Source organism: Crotalus tigris, unplaced genomic scaffold, assembly GCF_016545835.1.
Source record: "Crotalus tigris isolate CLP2741 ecotype Arizona unplaced genomic scaffold, ASM1654583v1 scf7180000017551.9496454, whole genome shotgun sequence".
Taxonomy (NCBI): Eukaryota; Metazoa; Chordata; class Lepidosauria; order Squamata; family Viperidae; genus Crotalus; species Crotalus tigris.
The window spans coordinates 4,636,802-4,642,529 of NW_024096469.1; positions in this window are offsets into that span (position 1 = coordinate 4,636,802).

The following is a 5,728-nucleotide window of genomic DNA, read 5'->3' on the forward strand; positions in this document are numbered from 1 at the left end:
AGGTTTTCTAACAATACTAACTTACACACAGAGACACACTTTTGTCCATTTTCCTGCCAAGTGTCAAGTTAATATTTTGTAATGAGAAAAATCCAAATATTTCATACGTAGGCATCCAATGGGTGATGACATCAAGAGGGAAAGAGATGTGTGTCATGTGTTGTTATATAAACCCTGTGATGTACATACTCACGGTTAAAGTTGGGATGAAAAAAAGAAAAGGGCAGAGTTTGCAATATGGCATCACGTGTATAGTTCATCATTGCAGCTTAGTGTAGATGGCTATGATCTCGTATTTCATTTGCCGTTTCCTCTGAAATGCAGCTATTTTAAAACACTGGTGTAAGGTGAAGCCAATCCAGAAGGAATTACTGTGATGAAAGTGGGCACTTTTTTCAACTACTGCAATTTATAGTTGATTGTTTAAATGCATAGTTTTAGTATTCTTGATATGTATGGTGTGTGTGAGGGGGGGGGAACAAAAACTAATCTGTACATTATAGCATGTGACTATCCTTCCCTGTTGCATTCTTCTATATTTGCTAAACATTTATTCTGTTTGCAACTTCCAGCAAACAGGAATTGAGACAAGCAGTTCTCCTCAGCAGACTTCTTGTTCGCTAGCTGGAAACACCATTAGTGTTCTCTCAGTCCTGAAAAATGACTGCTGTCTTACAATAATTTGTTGGGGCCTGACCTAGCTTCTTCACGCCAGCAGGTTTACCAACACACAAATGCAATCCTTTCTTCTTTCACTCTTCATGGGTCCCTAAGGCATTAAAGCAGGGCTTTTCAACCTTTTCATCCATTGTACCACTTTTAGGATATGGCAATATCCGAGTACCACCAGTCATCTAGCAAGGTGTCAAAAACTTGATGACCCCCCCCCCAAAAAAAGGAAAAAAGTGATAAAGTACAGGTAGTCCTCGACTTATAACAGTTCGCTTAGTGAGTGTTCGAAGTTACAATGGCACTGAAAAAAGTGCCCCCCAAGCCACAGCTGAGCAAGACACCTACCTGCCTGCCCGGCGGCACTCTCAGTCCCCTCCCCCGCTACTTTTCTAGGATGGTCGCGTACCACCTGCCAGGTGCCAATGTACCACAGGTGGTACCCGTACCACTGGTTGAAAAGCCCTGCATTAAAGGAATCTGATAGATTTCCTAAGCAGCCTCTCTCACCCCCATTTGTTAGGATCTGACTGGAGGTGTAACCTTAATTCTCTCAAAATTTCCCTATAACCTAGCTGAATGGCAGAATCTAGTACACATTTCCTTTTTAACACTACCCTACTAACCCAATAAAGCGTATTGTATAAACATGGGATGACTTATGTACAAAATCCCATGACTTTGAGAGTATGAAGCAACATTAAGAATCATGTATGATTTTTAATTCCTGCTAATCTTCAGAGCCATTTTGCAAATCATAGTCTTAGCTGTATTTTTGAAAGGGTGTGAGATTATTTTAACTACTGAAAGTTTATTGAATGCCTTGAGACCAATTAGTTACCTGCCAGACATACCTCAGCCTCCATTCATTCCAGGCTATATTTTTAGTTTCTCTTTGTTCTTGCCTCACGCCTACTATAGGATTTGCTTCTGACCCTTGACTGCAAGTCAGGGATTGCTGAGAGGTGGATGCTTGTACTCTCATACATTCACAAATACACACCCACGGAGGTAAAGTTGCACTTTCACGTGTGTCAGCAGAGTGACCCATCTTCAATGTGGCGATCAGGAAGCAAGGCTGGAGTTTATCCCAATGTCTCATGTTTAAATACCCCACTCCCTTTTATATAAGAAAAGATTGACAAGCTTAGTCATAGTAAGCAGTCAAGATTACATTTTGCAGGACTTCTCATGCAGTGAGGAAAATGAAAAGCTAAGTGAGGGAGCATGCTACCAACTTACAGATTACAGGTTAACAAGGCCTAAAGTCATGCTTTAATTCGCACATATTGAGGAAGATAGGAAAGATAAGGACCTGCATATAGACGGGTGAGGAACCAAGCAGCTAATCTACTAGTCTCTGCCCATCTGAATGGAGAACAATGCCCTGTTTTTCTAGAGTGAAGGCAGGATGAGAAGCAATGGATGGAAACTGATCAAGGCGAGAAGCAACTTAGAATTAAGGAGAAACTTCCTGACAGTTAGAACAATTAACCAATGGAACAACCTGCCTTCAGAAACAGTGAATGCTCCAACACTGGAAGTTTTTAAGAGACTGGACAGCCATTTGTCTGAAATGGTGTAAGGGTCCTGCCTGAGCAGGGGGTTGGACTCGATGACCTCCAAGGTCCCTTCCAACTTTATTATTATTATTATTAGAGTCTAAAGAAATTGGTCTCACCATGTGATGGGAGGCAGTTTGTAGCTTGCTCAGCCTACCTTGTGGTGGGTTTCAATTACTTAAAAGTGCTCTCACTGAAGCAGAACCCTATTCCACGTATTTGGTAAAGGTTGAAAGCCTTTGGGCAGAAAACCCCAAGGCTTCCTGTGGGAAAAACAAGTCCCAAAGGCTGGATCTTTCATCTGGCAGATAGGTGGGGATTTGAATATGAATTCTAGCCCCAATGTCACTTCTGTCACTTCTACATTGCATTGATCGGTATACTGCTCACAGCAAGTGTCACGGAGCAGCACAACTAGGAGGAGGCCTCAAGTTGGCTGGGGAATTCTGGGAGCTGAAGTCCACACATCTTCAAGCAGCCAAGTTTGAGAAACACTGGACTGAATCAGCCAAGGCAGCTAAGAAAAAATACGTGGATGAAAGGCTCTCCATGTGGATATTGCTGTGGTAAGCCAGAGATTTGTGCTGTTTTCCAGCAACTACAGCTGTTCTATAATCTAATGCCTAATTTATTTAATTTGTATCTCACCTTTATTATTTTTACAAATAATTCAAGGCGCCAAATATATCCTCCTATTTTCCCCATAACCACCACCCTGTGAGGTGGATTGAGCTGAGAGAGTGATTGGCCCAAAGTCACCCAGGTGACTTTCATGGCTAAGGCAGGACTTGAACATTATCTACTGCTTTCTAGTCTTATGCAGACTAAATGCATGGAGGGATAGAGGAGCTACTGGCACAGATCTTGTCCCTAACTTCTAAACTCCAATGCCATTGAGAGTTTTAGTTCAAGGTACCTTTATCTGAATCTACAGTTATGCCATATTAGGGCACTCGCATGTCACAAGAGCCATTTTGGTCTAGTGGTTAAGGCACCAGACTAGAAAAGAAACAAAAGAAGGGAAATGGATATCACAATCAAAGCAAATTATACAAATCAAATGGGCCCACCACTGATAACCAGTCAGAGACCTCCTTAAGGGGAAAAAGCCACTGGCGTTCATAGCAATAAATCACAGATGTGATTACAGACTCCCAATAAGTATAAGCCAGAATTAGAAAGATTTGGATCCACCCTGCCCCCCTACAAACTTTTAAACACTTCCTAAAAACCTGGCTTTTACTCTAAGCTACAGGAAATCAGTGGTGCGCCCATTTGATTTGCTTTGGTTGTGATATCCATTTCCCTTCTTCTGTAATATTACTTTTGTTTCTTTTTAGATTGTAATTGTATGCTGCCTAGAATCAGTTTTGAATTGGAGTAGCCTTATAAATTGAAATTATATATGGAGCCTATCTGAATAACATTTTGCTCTACATGATAGTTATTTTTGTCCGATTTACTGCAGATTTACACTTACGCTGTCCTGTATATTTGATTTTTAAAGTTGCTTCTTGCTTGCCTTCTCACACAGTCCAAAACAGCTTGTAATAAAAGCTGTTGAAGGCTTTAAGTGAATTAAATCCAAAGACCCCCAGCATTGTTATGAGTTGAAGATTTGTTGATTCATATGTCATTGGCACAATATATCTTCAAACTTTTCTAAAACTCTATAGTTTGATAAAATTAAACCACCGTTAGTGGATTAAAGTTATGACTGCCAACAGAATGGCTATGAGTTTGGAGACAAAAGAGTTAAGTATTCTGTTAAGGTATGTGAGATCCTTAGGGATGTCAAATCCTATCTTCTCAAAAGCCAGGAAATCTTTAAAATACGACCACGTAACAGGACTGGGTACCGTTTGTCAATTTACAACCCATTCGTTTAGTGACTGAAGTTAAAACAGCATTGAAAAAAGTGACTTATTACCAGTATTCACTTATGATCATTGCAGCATCCTCATGGGTGCATGATCAAAATGGCATTGATTTATGACAGTTATACTGTCCCGAAGTCATGTGATCACCATTTATAACCTTCCCAGTCAGTTTCTGACAAGCTAAGTAACGGGGAAAGCCAGATTCACTTAATGATGACATGATTCACTTAACAAACCAGTAATTCACTTAACAACTGTGGCAAAAAAGTCATAAAATGAGGTGCAACTCACAACTGCCTTGCTTAGCAATGGAAATTTTGGGCTCAATTGTGGTCATAAGTTGAGGACGATCTGTAATATTCTCAGAATTATAGTTTGTTTCTCATGAAATTTTTCCTTAGGGAGAGCATCCAGAAGTGGGGTTGCACCAGGAACATCCCCATACCTAGAAAGGACATAGAATTCCCTCTTTATACCAGTGACATAAGATGATGAAAACCTGCTAAAACAATAGATAGGTTTGCTCAGATTCCATACAGACTTGAAAACAATATGTATCTTTCCTTATTGTACTGTGTATATTGCACATCAGTTTCTTATGCAGTTTCGCATCAAGCCTTATGGTTAGGTATCTTCAGACTAGACTTCATATTAACTCAGGCTGTACCTTACCCATTGCCTCAAAAACCAACTAATTTTGTTAGGAAGGGCCATCTATTAAAGACCAAAGAAATGTATGGAACATAGAACTATAAAATGAAAAAAAAAATCAGGAAAGTGAAATATCGTCTAACAAAAGCAACAGCAGCTTGCAAGTCTGCTAATAATTAAGTCATATAGCTATTCCAAAAATTTGCTTCTCAAGAACTGAAGAAGGCCAACACATATAGAACAGTAATGGGAAAGGGCTGTAATTTCATTTTTAACTGTGTCTGTGAGCAACGGAAGTAAGAAACCTCCTTTTAAATTCTGAAAATCTCAACATTTAAGAAACCCAAGAACCATTCCCCAACTTGACCCATAATGTAATATGACTCAGCAGAATAAGAAAAGTCAAGATTTATATACTGAAGAGTCATCATTTGTTTTCAATACTGGGTTAAAATTATTTGGCTTAGGCAGTTTAGTTTAAACTTGTCTAAAGTAATGATGTGCTTATTACATTATGCTATCTTCAGTGATTAGTTTTACCTACTGTTTGTTTTCAAGGGGCCTTTATGTCACACTATATACGTATTGCCTTGATGTCTATGAGGAAAATTCAAAATATTTCAGCACTAAATGCATATAGGTTCTTTAAAGAAAGGGAAGGAAATCTTACATATTTTGCAATGAAGTATGTTAAATATTGTATAGTACTACTTGTAAAGCTCCCATTAAATGATGTAGATTAAATATGGATCAACCATCTCACTGATTTGTTTCCATACTTTTATAAAAATGGTATGGTATGATACACTAGGATTAAAGGGTCCACAAAAAGACGTATTCAGTATCATCTAGGATTATAATTCAATCAATCCTTAATTTCAAAATTGCTCCTTTCAGATACCTGTACTAGAGTATAATTGAGCTGAGTTTGTGGAGGAGAGCAAGAATTAATGCTCAGATCTGCAG